Raw genomic sequence first — 16884 nt, forward strand, 5'->3', positions numbered from 1 at the left:
CAGGCCCTTTTGAAAACTGGGTTCTTGGGCCGCTTCCTGAATTCCCTCTCCACAATCTTGAACACTGACTATTATGTGGAAAAAAGAAACAAACATTTAAGAGGACAAAAATATATCCTTGGGAGACACAGGAAGAATGCTGTTTGAAGTAAGGACTTTTTCTCCTTCACACACAAAAACTCATACTCAACCAGCCTTCCGAGTAATCTACTGCCATGGTGGATGCCCGGCTAGCTCTGTCATAGCCAGCAGCCTCTGCCAACAAGTGATGCAGTGGAAGAGTTGTCTGTCCCGCTCCCTTCCTGATGCTGGTCTATTTTTGGTTAAAAACTTGGTCTTCGGTTAGGGACCAGACTTGCCTGAGGCTCCCTCCTTGGAAATACTATTTGATGATAGCAATCCTCAAGAGCCTGTACTAAAAATGGCTTTCCAGCTAAGAGGCACTATGGAGATCAAGCCAATTCTAGACCCTTACTGCCATGGTTCTCAGCTGAATGTAAGGATCAAGGGGTGACCAGCCCAAAAACATCATGGAAAAGCTACCTACCCCACCATTGATTAGATACCTGTATGCCCATCACTATGCACACATCATAGCTTTCTAAGATGCTTATAGTTTGAGAAAAAAATCAGTCCATTGACAGCTCATCAGACAGCCATATAAAGAAAAATTTAAAAACCCATTATGAGTCACAAAAAGCTGTGAGAATGGACCAAATGTGGGCTACAAAGGTCACCTAGACTTTGCACTCGGAGAAGGCAATGGCAACCCACTCTTGCCTGGAGAATCCCATGGACGGAGGAGCCTGGTGGGCTGCAGTCCATGGGGTCTCGAAGAGTCGGACACGACTGAGCGACTTCACTTTCACTTTTCACTTTGATACACTGGAGAAGGAAATGGCAACCCACTCCAGTGTTCTTGCCTGGAGAATCCCAGGGACGGTGGAGCCTTGTGGGCTGCCGTCTATGGGGTCGCACAGAGTCCGACACGACTGAAGCGACTTAGCAGCAGCAGCAGACTTTGCACTAAGAAATACACTCCAAATAAGCACTGAATATTCACTAGAAGGACTGATGTTGAAGCTGAAGCTCCAATACTTTGGCCACCTGATTCAAAGAACTGATTCATTAGAAAAGACCCTGATGCTGGGAAAGATTGAAGGCAGAAGGGAAGGGGACAACAGAGGATGAGATGGTTGGATGGCATCCCTAACTCAATGGACATGAGTTTGAGCAAGGTCTGGGAGTCAGTGATGGACAGGGAGGCCTGGCATGCTGCAGTCCATGGGGCCACAAAGAGTTGGACATGACTGAGTGACTGAACTAAACAGACCTCTCTTAGAGGACAAAACTGATACTCTGAGGTTTTCTTCTACTCCAAGAAGCTACAGCCCAGGTCATCTGTTGGTCGACCAAGAAAGCAACCATTAAGCAAACCGCCTCCCCTTCCAGCCGCAAGTGTCTCCCGGGGCTAGAATACAGATTCAAAAGGGGGAGACTTTGAGGAGGACAGATGGCCAGGCAGCACTCTGGGGTAATTAGAATAAAAATGGTGCCCACCACACATTAGCAGACTAAAAAGTAGGTTAAAATCTCTTTAGTTATTTCCTTAAGTATCATTCTAATCTCTCTAGACCTGAGAAATCAAAGTCTTTGAGGGTGTGGCCAGGGAATCGTTTTTAACCAGACACTCAACATGGCCCACAAAGTGTGAGAATTGCTGCTAGCCTGTTCCAGCCTGTCCTCTTCTGACATAGGGGTAATTTAGGAAAAGGCTGGGTGCTTCAGTTAGGAAAGAGGTTTAAACAGAAACCATACATGTGAAGAGAGGGAAGAAGCTGGAACAATCAGAATCTCTTAGAGGGACAGAGAGAGAATGTGCTGATGAGCCATAAAGCCCAGCAGGGAGACTCTCCCTCCTCTGCAACCCTGGAAGATCATAAGAAAGAAGGTGATTTCTTTGCGGTACCAAAAAGGGCTGCAGTGTGGGTGGGTCTGGGCCAGCCTCAAGAATGGAGGAGCTCACCAATGTGGATGGGACTGTCCAAGTTAGGCCCAAAGCACCCTGCAATAAGTACCTTTTGCCCCACACACCGCAGTCCTGAGAAGCGTAACTACCAAGTCCAAAGGGATCCAAGGGACAGTGAAGATGCTTCCACCCAACTCAACACATCACAGCCACCTGGCCAATGCCCACTTAGCTCTGGCTACCACATGGCCTGGAACTGACAGCTATGCTCACCATTTCCCACATCTCTCTCTGTTCAGTTCAGTTGCTCGGTCGTGTCCGACTCTTTGTGACCCCATGGACTGCAGCACACCAGGCCTCCCTGTCCATCACCAACTCTCGGAGTTTACCCAAACTCATTTCCATTGAGTCGATGATGCCATCCAACCATTTCATCCTCTGTCGTCCCCTTCTCCTCCTGCCTTCAATCTTTCCCAGCATCAGGGTCTTTTCAAATGAGTCAGCTCTTCGCATCAGGTGGCCAAAGTATTGGAGTTTCAGCTTCAACATCAGTCCTTCCAATGAATATTCAGGACTGATTTCCTTTAGGATGGACTGGTTGGAGCTCCTTGCTGTCCAAGGGACTCTCGAGAGTCTTCTCCAACACCACAGTACAAAAGCATCAATACTTCAGCACTCAGCTTTCTTCACAGTCCAACTCTCACATCCATACATGACCACTGGAAAAACCATAGCCTTGACTAGACGGACCTTTGTTGGCAAAGTAATGTCTCTGCTTTTTAATATGCTGTCTAGATTGGTCATAACTTTCCTTCCAAGGAGTAAGCTTCTTTTAGTTTCATGGCTGCAGTCACCACCTACAGTGATTTTAGAGCCCCAAAAAATAAAGTCTGCCACTGTTTCCCCGTCTATTTGCCATGAGGTGATAGGCCTGAGGCAGTGGCAAAGCCAAGCAGCTCCGGATCTGAGTGGTACGTGCCAGTGGATCTCAAAATGTGGTCACCAGTATGGCAACATCAGCATCGTGTGGGGACATATTAGATATACAAATCCTCTAGCCCCACCCGAGAGAGAGCTAGTAAATCAGAAATTCTGGAGAAGGAGCCTAACAGTCTGTAGCTTAATGAGCCCTGAAGGTGATTCTAAGACAGCTGAAGTTTGAGAACAAGTATGGTATGCTATTGGAGAAGGCAATGGCACCCCACTCCAGTACTCTTGCCTGGAAAATCCCATGGACGGAGGAGCTTGGTAGGCTGCAGTCCATGGGGTCCAGAAGAGTCGGACATGACTGAGCAACTTCACTTTCACTTTTCCCTTTCATGCACTGGAGAAGGACATGGCAACCCACTCCAGTGTTCTTGCCTGGAGAATCCCAGGGACAGGGGAGCCTTGTGGGCTGCCGTCTATGGGGTCGCACAGAGTCGGACACGACTGAAGCGACTTAGCAGCAGCAGCATGGTATGCTATTAACATGAAGCATAATGGTGAGTCAACAGAAGTGACATTCATTTACCTAAGCCTACAGAACACTTTCAAATTCGATATCTTAGGGATGCTCTCCTTTAATCCTAAGATCCTATAATTCATCTGAATCTCATAGCAATGCTGAGGTAGATAAAGCAGAATTAGTATCTCATTTTACAGGCAAAAGGATTGAGGTTCAGAGAGATGGGGGTGACTGACAGAAATTACCTTACCCAGAGCCCTCACTGACAAGTCACTGGAAAGTCACCAAGATTCACCTCTAAGTAATTAAGAGTTACCAGCTCACACCAATTTTTCTTCCCATGGCCAACAGGGACACTGCTGGCAGCAGGAGTGATATTGACATTACTTTTTATCCAGCCCACTGTTACTTACTTCAAGTGACTATTTCTATGACCTCCCTCCATTAATTCTGGATTTGAACTCAAAAAGCAATTTTAAAAACACCGCAAGCCAAATTCACTTAGACTCAGTGCTGACCTGACACAGACAACAATCCTCAACTGATAAGTGGACCATGCACCAAAAGTTCCTGTACAGACTGAAAGGCTGGAATCCAGATTGCATTTTCCCACGGCCACAACACAGAGATGGAGCTGGATCCTCAAGATGGAATCACAAAAGTCCATCTACAGAGGGAGAGGCAGAAGAGCACACAAGCAGATCTGGCAACAGGCCAGAAGGTTTAAACCCAGTTTTCTCATCACTGACCAAAGAGAGACAAACCCCAAGTCACTGCGCCTTTCTGGGCCTCCATTTATTCACCCATAAGTCATAAGACTCGCCTGACAGGGTTGGTCAGAGGATTAGATGACAATGTATGTAAACCACACAGTAGATCATATGTATGCCACGTAGTAGACATGTAACAAATGCTTGAAGATTATATTAACTCCTAAAATAGTAGCCATACTATATCATTGTCCTGAAAACTATGCAATTTTTAAAAATACGCCTACATTTGGGACTTCCCTAGCGATATAGTGGTTCAGACTCCACGCTTTCACTGCCAGGGCCCTGGGTTCAATCCCTGGTCAGGGAACTAAGATCCTGCAAGCTAAGAGATGTGGCCAAAAATATAAATATATATAGCATACATTAGAAATTACAGAAGGACTGACTGCAGGAGGATTAACTGCCTCCTAAAAGACCAACGGAAAAGGGGAGGGTGACAGGCTCAGAGGGTGTCACAGAAGGTCACCATCCACTCCCCTAGACTTTTTTCAGCTCAGTTCAATTGTCACTTCTTTGTGAACCTTTACCGGCCTCCAGTCTGGGTTAACTCTCTCTAGTGTATGCTCCCATGGCCCCAAGTCCTCCTTCATTGCCTTACAATGATTAGAACTTTACCCTCACAGTCTTCCCCATAACCACATAAAGCCCATGCAGTCAAGGCCCAGGTCTGCTTCTGCTCCCCAGTGTCTTTCCCTGATACTCTGTCCTGTGTCTGGAACATACCGGGCACTCAAATGTTTGAGAAATAAATCACACCAGTCTATGCTCAGCTGGCTGTGCATATGAACAGGTAAGTCACAGGGTCTTGAGTCATGGTTACCTGGAAAAGCATACAACTCTTTCGGCCCGTTAAAAGAAAAAAAAATCAATCTGCCTCTGCCAAATCAATTGGCTAATAAAGGCTGATTATAAAACCTACACGCTATTAAACCCACAGGCATCCTCTTCCAATGGGCACAGATCCCCCAGGGCCTTGGTTTTTTCACAGGACAAGTGCTAAATGAAGCCAAGATCCAGGCAGGTTTGGAATTTGTTGGGGCTCTTCCTTCCTCAGTATCAGTTACAGAGGGACAGATGACACAAACCTCATCCCGGCTTGAGCTCTGAAGGCTTGGAAGATGCTGCTGCGAGCTGCAGTGTTCTCAGTGGCTACATCCACGAACAGTCCAGGGTGGCCCTCAAAACCTAATGAAGCAGGTATGGGTCCCACTCTACAGGTGAGGAAACAGACCCTCGTCAGTCATGTACACACCATGGTCACATAGTTAATAAGTACCAGAGCTAGAATCAGAACCCAAATTTGATTGCAAAGGGTCTGCTATTAGCCATATTCAGGTTCCTCTCCCCACACTGAGTGTAAGTTTCTCCAGACTGAAGGGTATACAGGCTTCGGTGACTCAATGCAACATGGTTAAAATACACTTGCAGAAAGACAACTGTTCTGGGTCCTTCCATGACTATACAACCCAGGATAAGTCCTTCACCTCCCTGGGCCCCAGGGAAGCTGTTTCCCCAGAAATATTAAAGTGGGCTGGATGGTCATTACAAGAGGAGACCCACTGAGCACATAACCATGCCTATCAGTCAAAACCTATCACAAAATCACATCTGCCTGGCCCCTGCCACGACCCCACCATGCTGTGGCTCAGCCCTCCATCACCCAAAGTGAAGGTTAACTAGAGACTTTGAGGTTCCAGGTAGGGATGGAAGGAATGACAGGCCACAGACTTTCCTACTAGGTTCCCTGAAACTGACTTGGAATAAAGCAAGGATAAGCAACAAGCTGGGACTCTGGGGCTTCCCTGGTAGCTCAGATAGCAAAGAATCCGCCCGTAATGCAGGAAAGCCAGGTTCGATCCCTGGGTCGGGAAGATCCCTCAGAGAAGGGAACAGCTACCCACTCCAGTATTCTTGTCTAGAGAATTCCACGGACAGAGGAGCCTGGCGGGTACAGTCCATGGGCAACAGAGCTGGACACAAACTCAAGCCACAAATACTTTCTTTTCACTTTCAAGCAACAAGCTAAAGGAGACTGTTTACCATACACTTAATTAAGCCAGAATCACTAGAACCATCAGGAAATTGAGGGAAAAAAAAAAATCATATGCTGTGAAAGAAGCAGGTATATATCCCCAAGCTTCCCTTGGGCTCAAGCCCACCACAGTTTTCCATACAGCATCAGCTCCCTCTGAGATGTGTTCAACATACACTCAAGACCTACTGCAGAACAGCCTTCAGAGACCAAGGCCATCCACCTAAGCCACAGTCGCTCCCTAGCGTCAGCCCCAGCTGTAGAGAGTGATCTGGAATTTACAGTCTCTTCTACAGAGCCTTACAAGGTCAAAAATGTTCAAGCTGTATAATTTCAATGATGAAAAGGCTGTGGAACAGCACAGACTAAATGGCCAGTACAAACGACACTCCAGAAGCCAAAATACAAGAGCTGAAGGTGAAGTCAGCAGTGGGCACAGTGGGAGCCAAGGAGCCCAGTTGGCCAGGCCTCAGCGGCACTTGAGCCTATGCTGCTGCCGGCCCTGGTGAAAGTCACCACCCACTGCCGGTCCCCGCCAAGGGTGAGCACAGTCACCTCCCAGCACCAAAATAGGAGTCACAGGCAGCTGACATCCATCCTGGGGAAGGCTGCTGACCCCTGAGCCATCACCCTCTTTGCAAAACCCATACTGACTTCTACATGTATGGCAAGACGTGGGGAAATGGCCAAGGACATTATCTAAAATGTTCATCAAAAGAAAGTCTGAACTATGAGGAGGAGCAGAAGGGGGAGTGAAGGAAGGCACAGCCCCCTTCTTTACCAAGAGCCTAGATGCAGGAAGTCCAATAATGTATACAAAGTATTTCAGCGGCTGGAAAAGTAGGAGCAACAAGGAACACACAGCAAGAACAAAAGAGAAGGGGGTGTTCCCTGGAGGTCCATGGTTAGGACTCTGCGCTTTTGCTGCCAAGGGCCTGGTTCAATCCCTGGTTGGGGAATCAAGATCCTGAAAACCATGCAACCAAAAACAAAAGAGAGAGAGAGAATAAAAAATAAAGAGAATGATAGTAACAGGAAGCCTAGTGTCAAGTTGCCTCCACCTGACGCTGCCTCCGTAGCCTTGGTCTTGCTCCCCTAGCCCTACTTTCCAAGGCTGTTCAAGAGGGCAGTATGTGATTCCCCTCAGCCTTGCTGCCACACAGCAGACATCAAAGACATAACAAACCTAACCAACCAACTCCATGACATCAGCACCCCATCTCCTGCAAAATAAGAAAAGCAAACTGACAAATGTTGAGCAGACCCACCACCCAGGAAGATACCACAGAGATCAAAGACATTTTTAGCATCTAAAACAAGCTTTTAAATGCCTAAATATACTTAGGCAAGGGCTTCCCTGATAGCTCAGTTGGTAAAGAATCCACCTGCAATGCAGGAGACCCCGGTTCGATTCCTGGGTCGGTAAGATCCCCTGGAGAAGGGAAAGGCTACCCACTCCAGTATTCTGGCCTAGAGAATTCCATGGACTGTACAGTCTATGGAGTCACAAAGACTTAGGCAAAACCTTTCAAATGGAATGATAAAATACACCTTGATTTATAAAACAAACACTTTAAGTTATTTAAAAACAAATGAAGCATTATGTTTGTCCAGTGAAGAGCATGAAAAAGCGAAAAGCATTTTGCAATAAATGCTGGAAGGTTTAAGAGACTGCAGTAAGACTGAGGATAGATCTAATTTATGAGATCTAAAGGTATGATTCTACAAATTAAGAGAAAGGGTAGTAGGTGGCTAAACTGAGACCAGATATTTCATTCTTTGTAAAATGTGTTAAAATGGACATTTCTACAAAAAGATCATGTTTGTTTATATGTATATCTCTGTGTGTGTGTGTGTGTATATATATACACACACACACTAACCTTAATACTCCAAACACCACCTACTCTGTTAAAAAAGACACAAACAAAAAGGATGGTTCCAGTTCTATCCACACCCTGAATTTGATGTACTCACCGCAGATGGGTCCTGCACCGGATGAGAACGAATGTTTAATAAACAGCTACTGTGTGCCAGATCTCAGAGCTAAAATTCTCCCTTTTGCTTGACCCCTTATTTTCCCAGTCTCCAAAGAGTAAGAATGGAGGGAGAGGGCTGAAGGTCACACCACGCCTTCAGATACAGCTGATATTTAACAGCAGGCAGAGGTAGAAGGCAAACACAGAGCTCGGCGCTCCAGTGACTGAATAGGTCAGCCCTAATTTAGAGATGACTTTTTCATCTTAAGAGGAAGACAAACAGAGATGAGTTAACTCTTCCATCATCCTTTCTCTGGCAGCTTCTGAGCCAATCTTCTTCCTCTTCAGGTTCTCCTGATAAAGGGCACACCTTCCTTCCCATTGGAGAAGGCAACGGCACCCCACTCCAGTACTCTTGCCTGGAGAATCCCATGGAGGGAGGAGCCTGGTTAGGCTACAGTCCATGGGGTCGCAAAGAGTCGGACACAACTGAGTGACTTCACTTCACTTCACTTCACTTCGCTAGTTTGATCTTCTTTCTGGTCACCAGAAACACTGATTCTGGAATTCAGCAGGACCTCAGTGTCAGAAAAGTGAAAACTGGGGCTGATCCAGCAAAGAGTATGAAGTCATATCACTAACTTCAAGACAAGCTTCCAGTCCTCAAAGCTCAGAGCCAGGTCCCAATGCGGTGGCAGGTCAGAGACAGAAAGGAAGGAGGAATCTTTTCCATGTCCCAAGATCCAACCCACGGGGGCCTCCTTTTCTCCCTTTTCTATTGCTAATTATTCCCCTTTTTGTTTTTCTAGTCAATCGACACATATTTCTTGAGGCTTTACTTAAATATGCACATTTCCCATTTTAACACAGCTTTTATGGATGTAAACGGAACACCTGACATCATGAAGTCGCCCCTGGGGGATCTTGTAGAAAATCTTTTGTTTAAAAAAAAAATTGACCTCTGAAGAGAAATTGTGCCAAACACTATTTTATGTTGGACCACAAATACTAGCACCCCACTCCCTGCCAACTTTATGTCAATATTCAGAATCGTGGGTGCAAAGTGCTGATAATGAGCGCAGGCCCAGGGTTTTTTCTGCATGACCACATACAGGACACACCTGAGTGACTGGCAATCAAATAATAATAATGAATAAGAGCAGCCACAATGTATCAACACCTGTTCGTAAGTCAAGCATTAGACCCGTGCTTAAGAACCTGGTTCAATCCTTACAACTGTGAGGTCAACTTTATCATCCCAATTTAATGATGAAAAGCTGAGCTCAAAGACCTTGCTTACAGTTTCACAGCAAGTAAGAAGAGAAGCCAAAATGTGAATGCAGGACAGTCCAACAATTCCTCTCTTCCTGGTGACGGAGAAAAATCAGACAGGACTCAATGTCTGGAGGACATGTGGCGAGACCCTTTCCAGTTCTGGGGGCCTCTCCCTCCTGTGTGTGGGTGGAAATCAATGCTGGGGGTGGGAAATCTGCATGCTAGAAATATCAAGGGAAATGACAGCAGTAAATACCTGTTTGATTTTCATGATTTTTGAGTGAGCGAAGGAGAAAAGGAGAAATCTGCATGGAAACATTCTCTGTGCCCCCAGTGACGTCACTTTCCTCCCCACTTACCTCAAGCTTTATCACTAGAACATCCTGAAAGTAACTTGCTTTGTAAAACTTCGGCACAGAGAAGCAAGGGCTGACCTTGGATTATTAGCTTTTCTACTTCAACCTCAGGTACCACCAATGGAAACGACAGGGCTGCAGGAGCACTGCCAGCCTGGTTCCCAGCTCAGCTCCCAGCTTTTGACTCTGCAGCAGGTCTCTAGCCAAGTTCTACAACCCTGAGTTGCTGAAGACTGTGCACATGTGCATGGTGTTAAGAAAAATACTAACAAGAGACAATATACTCCCATTTGAGAAACCAGAGAAAATAAAACCAACATTCCTACCATGGTATTATCTGGGGACATTTCCTGGCAGTTTTTTTCATCTACATTTAGCACATGGTTATGACTGTAGCTTACATAAAATTCTGTTGCCTGTTTCTCCACCTACCACCACTTCTGTTTAACTATCAAGGGTCCCCTGTTCTGTTTAGCCTTTCCTAGCCATCCCCTTGCCCAGGTGAAGCTGATCCCTTTCTTCTCTTTCGATGCTTCCACTACCCTCTAAACATACCCGAGTCACATTCCTCTAAAATTTTACTAACAAGCTTACACATCAGGCTCCCCCTATAAACCACATAGTCATTTCAAGCAGTGTGATTGTAAGCTTTGATTATTTTTCACATAGTTGGAAGAAACAACACCAAAATGTTAACAGGGGCTGAGCTGCAGGGTCACGCCATGACTGATTTGTTTTAGCATTCTTTCCACTTTTTGATGTGGTTCCAAATTTCCCTTAGATAACATATAATTTCTTTCGTGCATATTTAACTGACTATAAAACTTTCTTAGAACCGCAACTGATAAACTTCAAAATCAGACAAAGGAGAAAGGGGTCTGATGGCACGAGACATGGGCAAATGTCCCAATTTCAAAGCAAGAAGGAAGGCAATGCTGACACCTACAAATAAAAAGCCCTGATAACTGCAAACCAAGAATGATTTCTGGCACAACTATAGAACTAATGGTTTGAGGACTTTTAGAAAGGAATGAACGCTGGGAAAAGGTACTATGGGTCTACAATGGCCAAATGACCGAGCTGTATCAAAATGCAACCAGTTGTTTCTTGTGATTACCAAGCTCACAGGTCAGGTGAAATGAGATTCTATACACATATATCTTATATATGTTGATTTCAGCAAAGCATCTTAAAAAACTCCCATGATTCACTTGTGGATAAGTTAATGAAATAGTCAAGCATCTTGACCATTCATTCAGCTGAACAACTACCCCAACAGAATGCTCATCACTCTCTCTTTGGGCTGTCACTGTACTTTGTGTATGTCTCACAGCACTTACTACACCTGGATGAGCTCCGGGTCTCTCTTCCTATTAGCCCTGCGGTCAGCACTCTATCGGAGAAGGCAATGGCACCCCACTCCAGTACTCTTGCCTGGAAAATCCCAAGGACAGAGGAGCCTGGTGGGCTGCCATCTATGGGGTCACTAAGTCGGACACAATTGAGCAACTTCACTTTCACTTTTCACTTTCATGCATTGGAGAAGGAAATGGCAACCCACTCCAGTGTTCTTGCCTGGAAAATCCCAAGGACAGAGGAGCCTGGTGGGCTGCCGTCTATGGGGTCACTAAGTCGGACACAATTGAGCAACTTCACTTTCACTTTTCACTTTCATGCATTGGAGAAGGAAATGGCAACCCACTCCAGTGTTCTTGCCTGGAAAATCCCATGGACGGCGGAGCCTGGTGGGCTGCTGTCTATGGGGTCGCACAGACTCGGACACGACTGAAGCGACTTAGCAGCAGCAGCACTCTACAGATGTGTACCCTGGTGTCTCCAATGGCTTGATGATAAGCTAGAGAAACAAGCTGTCAGCACAACACAGTGTTTTATTCTTCTCCGCACCTTGTCCAATGTCTTCTCAGCAATGACTTGACTAAAGATAGACGCAAGAGGCAGGTTCATCAATGCCCCAGATGGCCCAGGACAGGAAAAAAGAGTTAATGCTTTAGATAGCAGAATCAAGATTCAAACGATCCTGACAGCCCAGCATTCTGGGCCAAAAACAAAGCCGGTTGTGCCAGTCCAGGGTGGGTGGGAGCACTTTGAAACTTCCTCGCGTCCGAGACCTGCCCTGGCAACCATCCACGTGAAACAGAGCTGGGTGCCGTCTCTGACCGTGAGGTTCATCGGAGCCCACAGCGCCAAGAGTAATGCAATCTTAAATGGCATCAAAAGTAGGCCAGTGTCCAGTTCACAGGAAAATGGCAACACTCCCACTGTACCCCACAGCGGTCAAGCTCAGGATTAAGCTCAAGATGTCACACTTTCAATGATATTCTTTAATGGGTTAAAATCACATAATGTGAAAAGCACCCAATAGTTTATCATGCAAACTCTCTATTCCACCCAGCCCAGCAGTCCCCTAGTGTTGTCCTCAGAGGCAACCAACATTACCCATTTCTTCTGTGCTCCAAAGACACGGCGTGCATGTACAAGCAAATAAACATGCTCTCCTCTTTTTGCACAAACGGCAGCACACCGTATATGCTGCTCCATACACTGCCTTTTTCACTTAAACATATTCTAAGGCTTCCCTGGTGGCACAGTGGATAAGAGTCTGCCTGCCAATGCAGGGGACATGGGTTTGATCCCTGGTTCAGGAAGATCCCCCATACCAAGGGGAAACCAAGTCTGTGTGCCAGCAACTGTTGAGGCTGCATGCCTAGAGCCTGTGCTTGTGAGAAGCCACCGCAATGAAGAGTATCCCCTGCTCACAGCAACTAAAGAAAGCCCACACACAGCAGCAAAGACCCAGCACAACCAAAAATAAATAAATGAAGATATTAAAGATACTTATATATATATATATATATATATATATCCTACAGAGTTCTACACCAGTGACCTGAGAAGCAGTCTCACTCTCTTCTGTGGCCACACAGGGTTCACCTGCTTGGAGACCCTAGCCTGATGAGCACTTACGTTATCCCAGCCTTGTGCTACTGCAAACCACGTTGTACGAAACAAACATCATTTCTCACATGTGCGGACATAAGCATAAAACAAAGAATTGGAATTACAAGGACAAAAAGTGGATGCATTTGTAATTGTGATGGATATTGTCAAATGGGACATTGCTTTTTTTTACCTTTTTTTAAAATGTATTTTTAATTGGAGGATAATTACTTTACAATATTGTGCTGGTTTTTGTTGTACAATGTGAATCAGCTCTAAGTATATTCCCTCCCTCTTAATTTATAAAATCTTTTTGAGTGGGGAGGGAGGTGGGAGGGGGGTTCAGGATGGGGAACACATGTACCCCCATGGCTGATTCATGTCAATGTATGGCAAAAACCACTACAATATTGTAAAGTAATTAGCCTCCAATTAAAATAAATTAATTAATTAAAAAAAATCTTTTTGAGTAGCTGCAAGATTTATTGAGTATTTATGGTATGGAGAAAATATTGGTTGGTGTCAAAGTTGATTCTCAAAAGCTGGAATATGGGACATTGATTTTTAAAGAGAGTCATGGACAAAATAGAGTTTTCCAAAAGAGGGGGCTGGAAATTATGAAGGAAGTGGTAAAGAGGCTTAGTGTAGAGAGATGAGCACCATCAACTTCAAAACCCCAAGACCACCACCAAGAAATTCCATCCTAGCTCACTTACCACAGCCCAGACAGATCCTCGGGGACATAACACACATCATCTCGCTTGACTGTTACAACCCTGAGGGATAAGCATTTTTATCCTTATTATGAAAACGAGGAAACTGAGGCCAGAGTCCTCTTGCCAAAAGCCACAGAGCTGGCAAGGGGCAGATCGGGGACTCACATCAAACTGGGCAGCTCCACCATCCGTGTTCCTCACCCTCCCAACCTCTGGCCCCTCCAGCTCCGGCTGCACAAGTGAATCACACAAGTGGCTTCCACAGGAGCCCTGCCCAGATTCTGACCTAACTTGTCAGGACACAGCACGTACAGGCTTAAATGCCCTCCTCTCAGGTGACTCTACTGTGCAGTCAAGACTAAGAACCACTGCCCTAGTCTACAGTAGTTCTTCAGTGAGGGCGGGCATCGGACTCCCCTGGAGCCCTCGTAAAAACTCAGGCCCCACCCACCCGGAGTTTCAGAATCAGCAGGTCTGGGGTGGTGGTTGCACCTCTAGCAAGTTCCCAGTGATGCTGATGCTGCTGGCTGGAGGACCAATGCTTTGAGAACTGCTGCTCTAGAAGCAAGAGCTACCATTGCTCTTAGTAATAGACAGCAATTACCATTTTACAAGGCACCATCACCCCAGTGAACTTCCACTGTTTTGGAAGGTCCAATGGGATAATATTCTCTGCAAGATGAAGTGAGAACAGATGCTCAAGTGTCTTAGCCAAGTTCATACAGGTTGCAAGTGATAAAAAACTTTCGTTTCTTTTTTTTTCTTTTAGTAAATGTCTTTGCCTTGACTTGCTGACATTTAGTTTAATGATCCTTCTACTACACTAACATCAGACTCTAGGAGGTAAGAACCTTGTCTCTTGTTTACTCTTTTTTTTTAAGGCTTTTAAAAATTACTTATTTATTTGGCTGCAGTGGATCTTAGTTGCAGCATGCGGGATCTTTAGTTGCCAAATGTGGGATCTAGTTCCCTGACCTGGGATCGAACCCATGCGCCCTGCATTGGAAGGGTAGGGTCTTAAGCCACTGGACAGCCAGGCAAGTTCCAACCTCTTGTTTACTCTTATTTCTGAACTTGAAACCATGCTGGTGCTCAACACATACGCCTGAATGAATGAAGTAATTAATCACGGTGTGTAGATACACTGAGATATGGTGCCCAAAAGAGAAAATTATGAGACAAGTTGATGACAGCTCATATTAAAGAATTATAATAATCAGAAGTATTCAAAAATTAAATGAACTGCCTCAGTGAACAGTGAACTCCCCATCCTCAGAGAGACCAGCAAAAACCAAAAAGCCAAGGCACAGAATGTCACAAAGTGACTCTACATTCCAAGGGGACTTCCTTGATCTCTAATAACTTTTGTAAAGCTAAATTTTGATTCTGGTGCATTCCAGCAGAGAAGAGGTACCCTCTAAATCATTCTTCAAAAAAAAAAATTTTTTTTTTTTATTTTTAGCTACACTAGGTCTTCATTGCTACACTTAAGCTTTTTCTAACTGTGGTGTGAGGGGTCTACTCTTCATCGCGATGCACGGACTTTTCACTGCAGTGGCTTCCTTTGTTGAGGAGCACGGGCTGTAGAGCCTGAGCTCAGTAGTTGTGGCACACGGGCTTAGGTGCTCTGAGGCATGGGGAATCTTCCCGGACCAGGGATCAAACTGGTGTCCCTTGCATTGCAAAGTGAATTCTTAATCACTGGACCACCAGGGAAGCCCTCTAAATCCGTCTTGATTATGGGTCAACTAGCCTGCCAATTAGAGAAGGCAATGGCACCCCACTCCAGTACTCTTGCCTGGAAAATCCCACGGACGGAGGAGCCTGGTGGGCTGTAGTCCATGGGGTCGCTGAGTCAGATATGACTGAGCAACTTCACTTTCACTTTTCACTTTCATGCATTGGAGAAGGAAATGGCAAGCCACTCCAGTGTTCTTGCCTGGAGAATCCCAGGGACAGCAGAGCCTGGTGGGCTGCCGTCTATGGGGACACACAGAGTCGGACACGACTGAAGCGACTTAGCAGCAGCAGCCTGCCAACAGCTACACTGTGTAAATTTAGAGAAGTTACTTCACTCCTGTGCCTCAGTTTCCCTGGACACAAAATGAAGGGATGTTAGTCCCTCGGGATTATCTAACAAAATGACTGGCAAATAATAAACAACGAACAGATGAACCAAAGTACTTAGAATGCATGCAACGTCTGCCTCTTCTCTCCGCCATTCTGCACTGCAACTAATTGGGCATCTAATTGGTATTTCCATGAAAATTAAACTTCACAAAGAACCAAGGGCAAATTCAAAATCAAACTGATTCCCCCTTCCTTTGAATTGCACGGCTTCGTCAGTTTAACAACTGATCTATTATATTTTTTAAATCCATTCTTCCAGCAGCCACCTATTGGACAGCCACTGTGGGCAGAGAATTGTGCAAGACCCTTGGGGAACACAGGAAAGAGTCACACCAGCCCTGCCTTCTGGGGTACACGCCCACATCCACCTCTTTTCATAGTTTCAAGACAGCTCTGCATTTCTCCCAGCTGGGTTGTGTGGAGGGCTTCACCAGAATTACTAGTATAAAATTCTGTGTTTACAGATCAATTTTGACAAAGAAAACCACAGCACAGAATAACAAGATGAGAAATGAACTAAGATCCAGAGAAAGCTTTTAATTTTTTAAGACCTAAAATACTAGGTGTCAAGGTTTCATCTTTATGATGGAACAAAATACAATGTCCTCACTTAAGACCACTGCATTCATATCTGAGTGATATGAAGCAGTCAGGCTGAGAATGTTTTCAGGAAGCAGCTTCTCAAAATCACCAACACTGTGGAATCCTAAGGGCTTTTAGGAGATTTCTGAAGGGAAAGGATAAGAAACTGAGGGAGACTCCCAGCAGACATATATTACTAGCCTTTAGTCACTGGCTTTGAACACTAAAAACTGTGTTTTCAGATACATCACCAGAAGAATGAGGACTGCTATTAAAGCCTTGTGAGCCTCCCTTAAAAACCTCACAAAGATGATCGGAGGCGACCTAGAGCAGAGATGTCATCTATCAAACAGAGGATGAAACCTTTGGCTCCAAGTTAGACAATGCAGATGACCCCGTCAGAATGCAGGAGCCAAGGGAGAATGACTCAGAAGAGGGAAGCCGGGCAAACACTGCAAAGCCAGAGATAAAAAGTTAAGATGGGTGTTTATTGTAATGATTCAGCTCATAAACAGATTCTGACAGCCACGTTCAGGTGCACGTCAACAGGGCTTTTCTTCCTCAAGAATATCAAAGCCAGCCTGCTGATCCACTCACAAGCACACACCGTCAAGATTCGGGACACCTAAACTAAGGAGCAGTTTGCTGAAGGCATCAGAGCTAGGAT

At 45.4% G+C, this 16884-nt stretch overlaps 1 protein-coding gene across 10 annotated transcripts in view; it reads right to left on the reverse strand.

The window, feature by feature from the left end:
• The window catches only part of SORBS1 (sorbin and SH3 domain containing 1), a 234332-nt gene that overhangs the window by 190828 nt on the left and 26620 nt on the right, over window positions 1-16884 (reverse strand). Inside the window, exon 2 of one of the 10 annotated variants that reach the window (XM_015460615.3) lies at window positions 5275-5400. The gene's annotated coding sequence lies outside the window, so the exon portion shown is untranslated. 10 annotated transcript variants of the gene reach the window in all.

Source organism: Bos taurus, chromosome 26 (genome assembly GCF_002263795.3).
Source record: "Bos taurus isolate L1 Dominette 01449 registration number 42190680 breed Hereford chromosome 26, ARS-UCD2.0, whole genome shotgun sequence".
Lineage (NCBI taxonomy): Eukaryota > Metazoa > Chordata > Mammalia > Artiodactyla > Bovidae > Bos > Bos taurus.